At 33.5% G+C, this 16,205-nt stretch overlaps 1 protein-coding gene across 11 annotated transcripts in view; it reads left to right on the top strand.

Annotated features, from left to right (window-relative positions):
- Naaladl2 (N-acetylated alpha-linked acidic dipeptidase like 2) overlaps positions 1–16,205 on the top strand; it is an 891,856-nt gene that overhangs the window by 179,455 nt on the left and 696,196 nt on the right. For 2 of the 11 annotated variants that reach the window (XM_087186983.1, XM_087186984.1), the window contains one exon: positions 2,832–2,924. The exons of the other annotated variants lie outside the window; for them this stretch is intronic. The gene's annotated coding sequence lies outside the window, so the exon portion shown is untranslated. The remainder of the gene's footprint in view (positions 1–2,831; positions 2,925–16,205) is intronic. 11 annotated transcript variants of the gene reach the window in all.

Raw genomic sequence — 16,205 nt, forward strand, 5'->3', positions numbered from 1 at the left:
CACACACAAGCACAGACATTCAGTCCAGCCTAGTTTTCTCTTATGAGCTCTGGATCTGTGTCAGTGGGCCTACCTAACATCTCTATTTCGATACTTCAGACACTCCTGATTACATATATCCAGGCCTGAATTTTAATCATTCGTTTTAAAATTCCTTTTCTCCATGTAAACTATTGTTTAATAAACTGTCACCTCTATCCATCCAAATTCTCAACTTCAGGGATCTATTAGCAAAATGATTTTGTCACTGTCTCCATAGTCTATAACCTTCATAAAAACAGAATGCCTATTTTTACTCCTTTATAATTGTATTTTCAACATTTACTGATAGATGCAGCATTAAATAACCACTGAATATTTGTGGGGAAAAAAACCCCAAAGACTATGCATGCAATTTCATCTATCTGAAAATAGTTCTCACCTGTGGTAGAATACTTACAGGTGTCATTTCCCCATATTGTCAGTGTGGTTTAGGGACAAATGCTGCAGATTAATAGTCACTGGATATGCTTTGATCTTTACTGATTCTGCCCCACCTCAATGTCATAAATCCCAACTGAGTGGGAACCTCTCTATCACTGTACACCTCTGTAACACTTTAAGTCTCTTCTCTTTCTACCATTATATATTACTTCAGGGATCAATTGAAGATAATTAAAATATTTTGCCAACTATGAAGTTGTACATAAAAAGTCATTTACTTATAAAATCATCCACCATACTTTTACAGGCAAGTCCATAACATAATATTCAGTCTCTGTGAAGGCTGTTCATTCTTCTGTTTTTCTAGATATACAATATTAATTCTGCAGTAAGGTATGCAGAACCTCGTATTTAAAAACATGCATCAGCCCAAGTCCCAGAAAATGTTCATGTTTGGGCACACACTAAGTAACTGTAAACACAGTGCCTGTATGCCACTGCATCTTACAATACGTTTTTATTCATTTTCCTTTCCTGCTTTAATTTTTCTGTCAGCCTGAAAAGTGTTTTTTGTTCATGACATCGCCTTATTTTCTACAACTCCCCATTGGAATTCATTATTATCGATATTTTGCATATCATGGACATAGCACTTTTCAGTCTGAAAATTCAGGCTGATGATATATTTTCTAGATTTTGTGTCTGGAGTACATTATTATTAACTACATTTTGGAGTATATGTTTCTTCATTTGGCACTTCTTATCGTCAAGGTTCTTAAAAATACTTCTAGTATAATTAATAATTTTGATTCCTCTGAGATGGTAGTATGTAGGTAAAGATACATTTTAGCAAGCTGAGGTGGAGGAAAGCATGTTCAAAGTTTGCTTTTTTAGGAATATATGTTTGTGAAATGATCTAGGGTTGTGCTCAAAGCCATCTCTCTTGTCTTTTAAACACTCTGCATAGTAATTGACTACAAAAAAGCTTTGAGGTCTTTGGGATTTTGTTAAAATGCCTAGACACAAGTGTCAGGGCCAGAGTTATACTTGTTTATTTTTATAGATTGTTTTAATTGTTTTCTCAGAGCCTACACTCAGGCAAGCATCTTCAAAAATATAAAAACACCATCATGTTATGAGCAACCACTAAAATGTGGTTTCCATACATTTCTTTAACGTGTTCACACCATTGTAACATTAGTTAGTTGCTCTTCTCATTTCTTCTGAGCTTTATATATACTTGCAGGCTTTAGAGATACTTGTATATCTCCAAACTATGTAGAGGATAATTTATATATTCATGATCTTTAATGAGGTAGAGGAAAAACTATATATTCATCATCTTTACTGAGGTATACTTGACAAGTAAAAATTGCAAATATTCCAAATGTCAAATGTGACACTTTGAGAAAGGTACACATTGTGAAATGATTACTACAATCAAGCTAATTAGCATATCCATCACTTCACATGGTTATATTTTTGTGTATGTGTGGTAAGAATATTTAAGACCTACGCTGTTAGAAAATTTCACGTACAGTGATACCTCAGTTGTTGAACTCAATTCATTCCAAATTCATGTTTGAACACTGAAAAGTTTGAGAACTGAACAGGATTTTTCCTATAAGAAATAATGGAAAACCAAATAACTGGTTATGAGGCCCCAAAATTACACTTATAAATTAATTTTTCCAGGACTTTAACAAATTTCACAATGATTTGTTTCTGTAACTCAATCATGGTTTTCACAGTTTTTCTATTAGCTTTACTTATGGTATCACTAACTTAATTTGGACCATGGTTATGATATTTTACATAAATAAAGTGCAAAACAAAAGCACAATGGGGAATGTTTGAACGTACTAAGACAAGTGCTGTATATTTTCTGGGCGAGAGTGGAGCTTAGACTGAAGCACCACCCTTTGTGTCTACAGCAAGATGTGACATATGACTCACTGTGGGTCATTACAGGTTTTTTCTAATCAGATTTGCATATGTGACAATGCACTGTATTCATATTCCTGTTCTTCATCCATTTCACTTGGCACAATGCCTTCCAGATTCATCCATATTGTCACAAATAGTTAACTTTCCTTTCCCTTTAATTCTAAATGTACATCAGATTTCCTTTATCCATTTGTCCACTAATGGACAGCTAGGTTGCTTCCATTATTTGACTATTATGAACAATATTTCAGTGAAAATGGAAGTGAAGTTGTCTCTTAGACATACTGATTTTATTTATTATGATACATACTTAGAATTGGGTTTTCTGGGTCATATGATTGTGCTTTTATTCCATAAAGGCTGTACCAATTCATTTTTCCACTACAAGTATGTAAGGATTATTTTTTCTCTTTATTCTCACCAGCACTTTTTATCATTGGACCTTTTTTTTTCTGTACCAGGGATTGAACTTGGGTCCTTGCGATTGCAAGACAGGCAACAGAACCACTGAGCTAAATCCCCGGCTGGACTTTTGATAATAGCCATTCTAACAGGTGTGAGGTGATTCCCATAATTTTGTTTTTCATTTACCTAATGATAAATGATATTGAACACATTCATAAATCTCTTGATCATTTGTATATGTTCTTTGGAAAAATGTCTAATGAGAAACTGCCCATTTTTAACAAGGTTACTTCAGTTTTTGTTATGAAGTTGTGTAGGCTCCTTGTGTATTTTGGATACTATCTTCTCACCAAATAAATGACTTTTAAATATTTTCTCCTATTTTGTGGATTCTTTTTGTTGACTTTTGACTTGGTTGTGAAGAAAAATTTTACTTTGTGTAGTTCCACTTATCTAAATTTACCCTTTCATATTTTTGTGGCATATCCAAAAATGATTGTCAACTGCAACAATATAGAGTTCTTACCCTGTATTTCTTTTGGAATTATATGATTTTAGATCTTAATGTTTAAGTCTTTAATCCATTTTTGTTGATTTTGCTTATGATGTAAGATAAGGACTCAGTTTCATCCTTTTACATGTGAATGTCTGGTTACCCAGTGCTATTTATTAAAGAAACTTTCTTTTCCACATTGTATATCCTTGGTACCCTTGTCAGGTTAGTTGACCATACATGCATGGATTTACTTCTGGGCTTTCTTTTCTGTTCTATTGATTTGGGTGTCTATATTTATGTTAGCACAATTTTTTTGATTGCTATAGCTTGGTAATAAAATTTGAAATGAGGAAATGTGATGCTTTTACATTTGCTCATATTCAACATATAATCAGATAGTCTTTAACACTTTTTTCCTTTTTTCTATGAATAATTGAACTGGACTTTTGATGTAGAGTGCATTGTGTTTGTAGATTGCTTTGGGTAATATGAACATTTTCTTAATAGTGAATCTTCCAATCCATGAGTACAGGCTAGCCATCTTTCCATTTATTTATGTTTTTAATTTTTTCATCAATATATAGTTATCTTTCAACTAATCATTTTTAATTAAATTTTATTATTGATGCTATTATTAATGGATTTATTGTCTTAATTTGTGTGTTTGATTATTTATTTTTAGTGTATAGTAATACAACTGATTTTTATGTTACTTTGGAAAGATATTAAGTGTATTTCTATAGGTCCACATAGGGATTTTTTTAGTTTAGGCTCAATATTAAATCTTGAACTGGAGTCAAATGTTAGGGATGAGAAGAATAAATATAATACTTCCTCTCTTTTATCTCTAATCTGAGGCCACTGTACTATATTTATATTCATATTGCCTCTACTATCTCCCCATATTTATTGAAATATTTAAATGACAAACAAATTTATGATCTTTCTGTATCAATATTTATGTCATCTACTGTAGGAATACACAGCAACTACTCTCTTGCTGGTGACTCATTAAATATGAGTTTTGAGCAACAACATAAAACTGAATTAAAACATTCATGAGCATTCATATAATCTTAAGCATAGAAAACGAGCTTCATTTAGTTGTCAGGCAACTTTTACAATACAAAATCTGGTCCTTGTGGATTAAGAAGGGATGTAATTTTAGTTTCAGTTACTATTTTCCTAGTGACAAATAAGTTGCTAATGGCTTTATTTTTTGTTTTGCTATAATACATATACATGTAGTTTTGCTTTTATTATGATAGGTTTGCAGTATATAATGATCACAATTACCAGGGCGAGTTGGTGTATGTGTATAACACATCCCAATTCTTTTCTCTCTCCTTTTTTTCATCCCCAAACCTTCCCTCTCTTACCTTGCTCCTTCCAACTCTTGATCCCTTACCCATTTGCAAAAGCTCTATTTTCATCTTTTCCCCCCTTCAATTCTTTTTCTTTCATCCTCTCTCTTCCCGCAAGAGAAGTAGAGAGATCACTTTAAATGTTCATTCCCATTGTTTAGCTTTAGCTATCTCTGTTTCCTGCAAAGGCCAGGAGGTAAAATTAGAAGGTACTAATCTTCTATCATTTCAGATTCTTTTTATGGGAGTAATCATTAGACTGTATGTTCAACTACTTCTGAACACTGATATACCATCTATATAATACTGCATTTTTATAGTTATTATTTTGGTAAGACCATATAGATTGATTGGATTCATAGGCAATACTACTAACAAGGGAATCTAAAAGCCTAACATTAGATTAGTTTTAATTTCTGTCTAATATCTTTTACTTCTGGGTCTTAGTTGTTAGTGTTTCTTATTACTCAAATTATTCTCTTCAATCAATTTCATTTTTATTTTTAGTCCTTCCTTGAGTAACTCTATCAATAGATTCCAAAAGTAAACTTTGTGAATTTTGTTTGAATATTATTTTAAATTACCTATAAATAAATGGTTTTAGATGGCCATATATACTTTTCAGTTTATATTTTACTTCCCCATCCTGTACCAACCCTGAGGATCTTGTCTTCCATCATAAAAATTTTGCTGATAAAACAAGTAGTTTGGGGATATTTGTCCATTGTAGTAAAATCTGACTCTACATATAGGCATGTAGTATTTTCACCGTTCTCTTGAACTTCTGAAATGTCATGGTTATGTAAGTTAAGAGTGAGTCTTCCTTTTAATCTATGTCAAACTCTCCATGGATACTCCATCTGAAAACATCAAAGTCCCTTTCAAGAAAATTTCTTTTAGTTCTTGGTTCCTCTTCTTTTTGTCCTTCTTATCACCTGGCGTTCCTATTATATCTCTGAGATTCCCAGATCTTTTAATTTTGCTTTCAATAGTCTATGATAATTTTCTACAACATATAGCGATATCTTGATTATTTATGTCCTATTGAAATCTTACTGACTAGTTGCGAATATACTAGTGACCATTGGTCATGTGTGACATTCTGTGAAGGATCTAAGATTTTAAACTGCAGTCAGGGTAACAAGTTTGATCAGCACTGACAATATACATGAGAATCTTGCATCAGAGACAATGAATTTATTACTCATAGTATGGCAAGCAGCATGATAATATGTTATGCCAGTTCTCTAGGTCATAATTCCTTCCTGATTCCATGTACAAACCTCGATATCTGTTCAAGTGCTATAAGCAAGAAATCCCAGGCTTAAAAACTCAAAATATTTTAAAATGGGGATGAGGCATGCCTGCCTTCCACTTTAGGGGTAAGCACCACCATTGTCTTTCAAGATTTTAAGCAAATTTTTCCTTTGCTTTGTAGAGAAGTATAGCTATTTTTGAAAGATTCTTACTATTCAAATAACTTTAAGAGGAGACTCTGAAACAAAAGATCATCATACCTTTCTTCACAAGATGTTCAGATAAATGACAAATTTAAGAAGCATTTCCTAACCATTTAAATTTTGGAAATAACATTTTTTTCAGATTTTAATATTTGTTTTCTTTTTTTATTCATTTCTACAAGCCTGAGTTTTGGGGAAGAAGGAAAAGTTCAATTTTATCTGTAATGTAATTATCTTAAGGTGATTTTTAAGAGCTATCACCTATTTTCTAGGTTAGTGTTTTTTAAACTTTCTTGTGCATATGCCACTTTGGGAATTTGTTTAAATACAGATTTTGATTTAGTGGCTTGATGGTAGGACTGGAGATTCCAAATACCTAGCAGGATCCTGATGATACTACACTTATTTTTTGAGAAACAGTTTGACTACCAATAGTCTATTAGCTAAGCTGCTTCAGGGGCCTATTTGTTTGCTTTAGTTTCACTTTTCATATGTTTAATTTTCTTTCTAAATCTTGTGTTTTACACATTTAGGAATGGATGTCTCTGAAGAATAGTATGATTTATTTAAGTGCCTGTCTTTAAATCAGACTTCTCCCTGTGAGAACTAACTTTCAATTGCATCTCTGGAAGAAAAAGCTTCTCCGAGGGTGGCAATTGAGTACACAACTCCAAAAATTCATTTTTTTCCCTAAGAGTAATAAGAATACTGACAATAACTTTTTCAGAACCCTGAATACATCCAAAGTCTGGAAACAATCCAGGGATTGTTTATTCAAGAATAAAAGCTGAATTTCAATTACAAAGTCAGCTCTGTGGGTGTTTTAATTTGCCCTATTTTCACCCACATCTTCCTAGTTGTGTTGCATCCTTGAAAATCATCACTCTTCCAGATATGGGGAAAACCAGCAGCCTAGTCTCTTTGGGGCTCTGTTATGCAACAGCGCTGGCTGAGTAGTGTATAAACAACAGAAATTTATTTTCCAAAGTTCAGACAGTTGGGAAGAAGACCAAGGCCCTGGCACGTTTGATGTCTGGTGAAAAGCCTGAGATCCTTCTCGGATCACAGAGGGTTATCTTCTCACTGTGTTCTCACACAGCAGAAGGGTTGAGGGATCTCTACAGAGTCTCTTTTATAAGTGCACTTATCTCATTCATGAGGACTCTGCTCTCCTGACCTGATCACCTTCCATTCGTTCTGCTTCCTAACATGATTACGTTGGGGGTTAGAATTCCAACCTAAAAGTTTTAGGGCAACACACACATAGTGCAATCACTGGTTTGGAAACAATTGTTTTGAAGCCCCTCTAAAATTATATTTTTATAGAATTTCAATTATTTGACCTTTCTGGCTAAATAAATTTTGTGAAAATGATTAACATTTTCCCCTTAGTATGTGTCAGTGTTTATTTTTTAGCCAGATAAATAAAATTTCCCGTTTTTTTTTCTTTTCTGGGTAACAGGTCTGTGATAATTTCATTCTTCAAATATTTATTGACTAAACTTAAATGAAACATACCCTACAAAGAAAAAGTTGATCTTTAGACAATGCTTTATATTAATACCATATTTTTTTAAGTTAATGGCTATATATATATTTTGAATATATTTTTATTTTATTTATTTATTTAATTTTTGGTGCTGATGGTCAAGCCCAGGTGCTCCCATGTTGTAGACAAGTACTCTATTTCTAGGCTACATCCCCAGCCCTAGTCGCGAGACATATACAAGCATGCGTATTTCTCCCTGAAAAAGCTAAAATGAAAGAATCATAGTACAAACTTTAACAAACTCGCTTTCAAGTTATATTAAGTTGAGTCAGGAGGTTTCAGGTGAAATTTTGGTAAAATCTACAGCATAATTTATCCTTTACTATTTTGATAAAGTGATATAAATCAAAGAATGGAGTTAGCTGCCACAATTTTATATAATTTAAGTATTGGCAAAAAATGCTGGCATTTTACAAATAATCTATCCCAATTCCTGTATCTGATACTTGCCTTTCAGGTATATATTCACAACTGGCAAATGCCTAGTTTTAAATAACACATTTGTGTGTGACCTTTTAAGAAAATTACCAATGTCTTTGTTTAGAGAGCAGAGGGTATGCATTTCACAGTGCATTTCCCACTAAATGGAGTATATTACTCCAATATCATAGCCATGTTGTCAGGAAGTGGCACTTCATTAAGATAATGTGACCTTTAAAATGTTCTTCCAACCTTTTACTATGTCTTTGGTAGTGGGATTTGTATTTTAATTTCTGTAGCTTTTTGATAGGTTGGAAGTAAAAAGTAATTGAAGGCTACATTCTTTATTTCACTTCAGCTATACATTGTGTAGTTTCTTTTCTTTTCTTTTTTTCCCTTAAAATGGCATTAAATGTCAGGTAAAGAATTTTTGTTCAAACCAAGGATTATCTGCCAGGAAAATGTCTCTTAAAATTAAAGTCAAATTGGCAAGTTTTATGCCTATTGTGGAAAAGAATAAAGGGAGCAAATGGTTATACATTAAAAAAAAATGTTCTTTTCCTATAGCATTTCCAAAAAATATGAAGGGACCCCAGAGCCCTTACTCTTATTTTGTGTTGATAGGAAGATAATATTAATTTCAGTGTGTTTGCTGTGGTAACATAAAATTGTTTGTTCATTTAGAGCCGTCATTGAAAGTAGAGATTAACATTTTCTAAAACCATTTTTATGGAAGAGTCAAAGTAGGCAATTTAGTGTAAAGAGGAAAGTAAAAGACTGTTCTGGTTAGGCCAGAAGAAGTATTTCTCAGGAAACATTTATATTTCATTTTTTATAGGATTAAAACTTATCAGGATTGAGTCTTTTACTTGAGTACCTTGAAATGTATTTATAGGCAAGATTTTTTTTCTATTTTAATATGTAGACATTCTTAGGCAACTAGCAAGACTTTCTTAATCACAGTTTTGACAATTGTAATACTGAACTTCTCTTTCAAACACTTTTGAAAGAGAACATTAATATTATGTCCTAAGAGTGGCTGCATTATATGAAATGGTAGAATGAAGGTGACAGGAAAGCTGAATAAGGAGGCATTGAATTTTCTATTAGATATATGGCATTTGACGAACAATTTGGTTTCTTACAATTTAGTTTCTCAATTAAAACAACAACAACAACAACAACAGCAACAACGACAGTATAAGTTAGTGATGCATTCGTTGTAAGCAGCAGGAAACCTATATCTAGTGGGTGAAAAAGTAGAGGTTGGCTTTTCTCATATGACGAGAAAACATGAACATACAAGTAGTCCAGCTGGCCAGTGCTGTCTTCAAATACTTCTTTCTTTCTTTCTTTTTACCTTTGCTGTTTGTGTTTGCCCTACCATTATCAGGTAGCTTCTAATTTGGTTAAATTAGAAATGGCACAACAGGGCTGGGGATGTGGCTAAATTTTAGAGAGCTAGTGCACCATGGCTAAATTCTGGGTTCAATCTGTGATACAGCCTGTGTAAAATAAAATTTTAAATGAACTAGCACAACAATGAATTCTATCCTGGAGATCTAAGATGAAAAATTTTCATGGGTGATTTTTAAAATCCTTTCCAAAATTTGAAGATTCTTTACATTTATAATTATAGGCCAGAATGGTAATTCTTCAAAAATGCATTAGTTTTTTATTGCCACATAATAAGTTTGCACAAATTTAATGGCTTAAAACAATGCACATTAAGGGTCTGGGATTTAGCTCAGTGCTGCTGTGTTGCCTGCCTTGAAAGCACAAGGTCCTGAGTTCCATTCCCAGTACTGGGGAAAAAACAAAACAAAACAAAAAAACAATGCACATTCTTATCTCAGTTTTTTGTAGAGCTGTGGTCCAGATATAGTTCAGTGGGGCGCTCTCTCCTGAGTTTCAAAAGGCTGCAATCAAGATTGCCAGGTTGCATTTTTCCCTGGAATTTAGAGTCCTCTAAAGGTGATTGTTGACAGAATTCAGTTCTTTGTGATTATTGAATGGAGCCCTCAACTCCTACAATTCACCTGAATTCCCTGCCCCAAGGCCTATATGTAGTTACTATCTTAACAGCTTGCTTCTTCATGTTCAGGGGCATCCTTCACACCAATCAGCTAAGAGGAGAGGCTTAAATAATGTAACCTCATCACATCACAGATGTGACATACTTTGTCATATTCTGTTGTCTAGAAGCCAATCACACTCATGCAGAAGGGGTTACACATACATAGACATAAGGAAGTGAAAATTGTTGGAGTAATCGTAAGATATGTTCACCACAAATAATTCTCCAAATTGTTTTTTGTGTACATCAAAGGTAAAATTTGACTATGGCTTTCAGATATCCGTTGACTTGAAAGAGTTACCTCATGCAGCATAACACTGGGTTCCACTAATACATCCCTTACTTTTCTACTGTAAATTTTTACTTTAGCATAATAGTTGCCATCTGTGCATTGCAGTACCTTTGCCTGAAGGATACAGGAAGCAATCTTTGTGTTTACCCACTTGGTGTGATGAACAGCAAGTATGTGCATTTCTGCAAAAATGTCAAACTGGGATTTTCACCCACATGATGCTCCAGTCAACAGGTTTTGTGTATATTTACTTGAGCACCACAGAGGGTATAATACACCACTGTAGGATTTCTTTTTTTTAAGTTTTCTTTTAATTTTTCTGGTAGAACTAGCCCAACAATATAATTTCACATAAAAAAACAGATTTGGAAGTTTTGGATAAGGTCAGAAGTGAATTATCAGATTACGCAAGCATGGATGATGAAGATGACCCATTGTGGTAAAGTCCATGTTTTCAAAGCAGAAGAGTGGTGTAGGTAGATGATGATGATGATGATGATGATGATGATGATGATGATGACGATGACAACTTTGATCTTGGCCATGTGAGCCAAAGTTCCTGTGACAGTGAAATGGAGCAAGAATTAAATGATACAGACCCAGGTAATGCAGAACTCCTTGATTCAGATGATGAAGAAAACAGAAATGTAAGTACATATTTGACTAGTCAAAATATTACAAAATGGTCATGCAACCATATGGAATAATCCAATGTTAGAACTAGGTCCAAAAATATACTGAGGGTCTTGGCAGGGATGAAATGTATTGGATAAAATGCTAGCATTGCCATTCAATGTTGGAAATTGTAACAGACAAAATGCTACAAGATGCTGTGAAATACACAAAGGCTGAAATACAACCTAAAGGTTCTATATACACCAATAGCCATATTTAAAAATGTATTTATTATGACACCTCCTTAGCTGAACATTCCTAGCAGGGATTTCTCATAGTAATCACAGGAATGTAAAAGAATTATAGAAAAGTGATGGGTCAAAATAGGACATAAAAATTTATGTTCCTGTAGATATGAAGACTTATTATGCTTTCAATTTAGCGATTTATCCTGGAACTCAGCCATCAGGTCCTTTTTCATATACTAATAAACCAAATGATATTCCAAACAGACTTGTTGCTCCCAGACAAATCAGAATGTGACATTCAACAATTGGTTTCCTAGTTTCCAATTGATGTTCCATTTTCTAACAGAGCACAAGTTGACCAGCATAGGAACTGCATACAGGAACAAAGCAGAAATTCCAAATGAAAAGTTGCAATTTCAAAAGAGAGAATTGTATAGTACAATCTTTGGATTATATATGGCAAAGAAAAATGAGCTGGTACTGCTGATGTCAAAATTGCACCGTGTTGGAAGTATTGATAGGGAAACCTCAAAAAAACAGAAACATTCAATCACTGGTACAGAAAAACAAAACAAAAACAAAAACAAAAAACCCCCCAGAAACATGAGATAGAAACTTTCTACAACAAAACCAAAGGTGGAATAGATATTGTTGATGAGTTATGCAGCAACTATGATATCACTCAAAACATAAAGCTTTGGCAATGGTTTGCGTTTTCCTCTATGTGAGACATGTATGGCATAAATAGTTTGATACTTTACAAAGAAAATAACAAGTGCAGAATACCACAGAAGAATTTTCTTCAAGGATTGGAAATAGAACACATAAGAGATCATTTACAGCAGAGGAAAAACAAAATGTTTCTGCTGAGGGAACTACACAACAAAATTGTGGAGCACACTGGTGAGCTGACAGGTATACAGGCAGGCACAGCATCCCAAAGACCCATTACAGCAACAGGAAAATGAAAAAGATGTCAACTACCCTATAAGAAGGGACAGGAAAACAAAACCTCTGTGCTATCAGTGTAAGCAATACTTATGTATGGCACATGCAGTTTTCATGTGTGAAGACTGCCTTAGGTGTGACAATTGAAGAAAAGATTATTTTTGCTGTACAGTTCTATTGGTATTTTCATTTTAGTTAATATAGAAATTCATTTCTGATGTTGTCTTTTTGGTTTTGTAAGCAAGTACACAGCTGGTGTGAAAATGTTGATGTCTATTGTAAGCACTCATTACATATTTGATATTTTATTTTATTGATACTTTATTCACCCACTAAGAGCACATTCTGCAACATAGTAGAAAACTCCTGACAAAATAGGAAGAGAAAAGAGGTGAAAAGAATGGCCTGCCACATAGGAAAAGAAAGCTAAGCACATTTGCTGTCAGTGTGAGACGTGTGCTTGGAACATGCAGTTTTCATGTGTGAAGACTGCCTTAGGTGTGACAAGTGAAGCAAAGATTATTTTTGTTGTAGAGTTCTATTGGTATTTTCATTGTAGTTCACATGGGGTTTACTTCCAATGTTATCTTTTTGGTTCTGTAAGCAAGGGCACAGCTGATATGAAAATGTTGATGTTAATTCTAAATGTGCAATACATATTAAAAATTTAATACTGAATTTTATTGATATTTTATGTTCCTGTTAACTACACATTGTATGATATTATAAGAACCTCTTGACAAAACAGCATGAACAACAAGATGTCAAGTATGTCCTACAACAAAGCCAGGAAAGCAAAACACACGTGCTTTTAGTGTAAGTGATACAAATGTATGGCACATGCTGTTGTCCTGTGTGACAATTGCCTTAGGCGTGATAATTGAAGATTTTTTTTTTGTAGAATGCTATTGGTATTTTCATTGTGCTTCATATAGGAATTTATTTCTGTTGTACTTCTTTAGACTTTATACACCAGAAAACAGTCAATGTTGAAAATTTTAATGCTTTTTTATAAACACTCAATAAGTATTAAAAATTCAACAGTTTATTTTTGTGATTTTTTTCCTGTATTCCTTGTTTAATATAATTAAACTCATAAAATTAAAATTGATAATTCATCAATAGAAATATTCTAAAGAATAAACGTGGGTGTGACACACCCCACGTTTATGGCTTTATGACAGAATTAGTGTTATGATCCACAGGTGTTAAGGACCAACTGAACATCCAAGGAGGAAGCTTAGCAAAAGTAGCACAGGTGTTTTTGTTTCTAATTGTTCATGATGGAGGTTGCTTTGACATTTCCTACTTTGAAATATTGGCGGGGCATGACTTGGAGGTCCTGAGAAATTGTTTCATATCAAGATATTTATTATTCATTCAAAAATAACTTAATTAGGTAAGAGCCCTTGTACTGTAGATTCCGTTCATTAGGGGAAAAATAGGCAGAAAATAATAAATAGAAGCCACAAATATGGTAGTGTTTTAATTATGTTGTAATATTTTTAGTTATTATCAACTTGAAAAAAGTGCCTTAATCACCTCCACAACATGAGTTTACACAGAGTGGTGAAAAGCCAATGCCTTTCCAGATGCATTCTTACAGCAGCAAATAAACAAAAACTACTACTACTTTTCTACTCACATCCCTCTTACCATCCTCAAATTTCTTCATCGCGGAGCTAATGTCTCAGAAAGTTACTGTGATGTAGGAGTCTCTTTCTGCATTATTTTTTTACTTCCTTCATTATTCCTACCCTATAGACAATTTATAACCCCTGCACCATCTGGGGAACAGACTGTTGGCTGCCAAGCAGACTCATTAACATTCCCCTCCAGGAACTCTTGCTGTTTAATTAGGCTGTTGGCTGGATTCAGGCAGTCAAAGCCTTAGGTGGCTGTGTAACAAATCCATGACTCCATGCATTTAGATGTCAAGGTCACTAAGATTCTTGCTTACATTCAAAATAAGAAGGGGAATCCAGATAGTTGGCTGCTAAAATCCAAGTTATCAATGACTTCACCTTAAAGGGGACTTTCCATTGTTAACTGAGACACTAAGTTATTCCCCACTGAATTCACAGATGTCACTACTGTGTTGCTTCATGATTTATTAACCCTCAGGACATCAGAACTGGGATTCAGTCTAACTTTCTTGTCAAAACTAGTCAATAGTGTTTATAGATTACTATCTGAATCCAATACTCAAATTACTATATGTACCATACACAATTAAATGCAACCCATTAATTAAATTTTCTGAGGACAGATTGCTAAAAGTGTTAGCACTCTAGATATACTTGATTTAAGTAGAACAATGGTCTTTTCAGTGTCACATTAGTAAAATTCTATTGTAAAAAATGCTTATCAATTAAATGGTTTAATATTAAATAAACATTTTCTAACCATGTCTAATTTGAATACAAGGGAAAAAAGAACAATATGCAAAATGTATCAACTCAGGGTTTCCAAATCTAGAGATAGAGTCATTACAAATAAGTGTCAAGTAGCTCTAGCAATTTTTAATTGAATTTATATATTCATCCATCTATACATTCATTCAATTCTTTTATTTGTTAAATAGTTACTGATCACTCATCTATAGTTAGGCTCTGTACTAATTGCTATGAACATATTAGTGACACAAAGTAGTGAGTGTCTCTATTTTAATGAGGGAGATCATTACTCATCAATTAATTATGAAAACAAAATACAACCATAACAATACAGTAACCATGCCTACTTCTATAATATCTCATAATTTGAGGGTTGACCTAAGCTTATTAAGAAGGAAGCATTTGCAGAAGATGTTTGAAATGATGAGAGGAGAACGACAAATTGAGGGATATCTAACTGACATTTAGGGGAGGAAAACAGATTTTTAAAAAGAGAAAAAATCCATGGAGATGCTATGGGTTGGAAGATCAAAGAATATCTGTAAGAGGCTTGGAAAAGTTGGTTTTCAGAGAGGAAAGATTCTAAATAAGAAAGGCTGTGTGAAAATATCTGTGCTAAGCTATTTTATCTATTGCAGGTAGAACACCACCTTCCATGAGGAGCCTTAACTTTAAAGCTTGCACTGTTTTTGCAAGATATTTAAACTGAACCTTTTTTTTTTTTTTTTGAGACAAGGTTTTGCTATGTAGTTCCAGCTGGCCTTGAACTCACAGAGATCCTCCTGTCTCAGGTGCCCAAGTGCTTGGATCACAGGAGTGTGCCACCACCACACCCAGCCTGAATCTTGTTTAAAGCTAAAAATAGGCTCGATTTTACTTTTTCTTCTACCTACCACTCTTGTTTTTTTTTTTTTTTTTTTGGTACTAGGGATCGAACTCGGGTCCTTGTGCTTCTGCAGCAGGTGGCAAAACCACTGAGCTAAATCCCTGGCCCTTACCTACCACTCTTGACTAAAAAAAAATATAATTAATCCTCAAAATCATCCCAGTAAATATAGAAGTTGTTAGTAGCATTGTTCTAAAATGGGTCTTTTCAGGTAGTGTGTCAAAATGCTTAATAAAGAAATAATTAAAGGTGTTAACTTCAAATAAAATAGCAATACATTGTATGAAGAAAATGCTTTCTGAACCTATTATTCATATATATCTCTGTATATATACATATATATATATGTATATATTTCTTATCTTTCTTAAAACATCTCTTATTAAACCCTCTTTCTTCTCCCTAATTCCATGGAGGAAATGAAATATTCTGTTTTATTTTCATATAATTGTTTTTTGGGGGTTACAAGTGTCAGTGTTATACTTTGAGCTATCTTTTCTTAGTTCCATATTGCTTTAAAAATGTTGCATCTGTGTTTATCAAATACTCATAGACTTTGGGAGAGAGATGTAAGTTCATAGGCTACAAGAAAAAAATCACCCTTAAGGTTGAATGTATTAAACTCTTCTTTCTTCCAAATATTTGGTATAAAGATATCTGTGAGGAAGAGGAAGAATAC

This window comes from Heterocephalus glaber, unplaced genomic scaffold (genome assembly GCF_053883595.1).
Source record: "Heterocephalus glaber isolate CG9 unplaced genomic scaffold, H.glaber_assembly_v1.0 deba00001504, whole genome shotgun sequence".
NCBI classification, from domain to species: Eukaryota; Metazoa; Chordata; class Mammalia; order Rodentia; family Bathyergidae; genus Heterocephalus; species Heterocephalus glaber.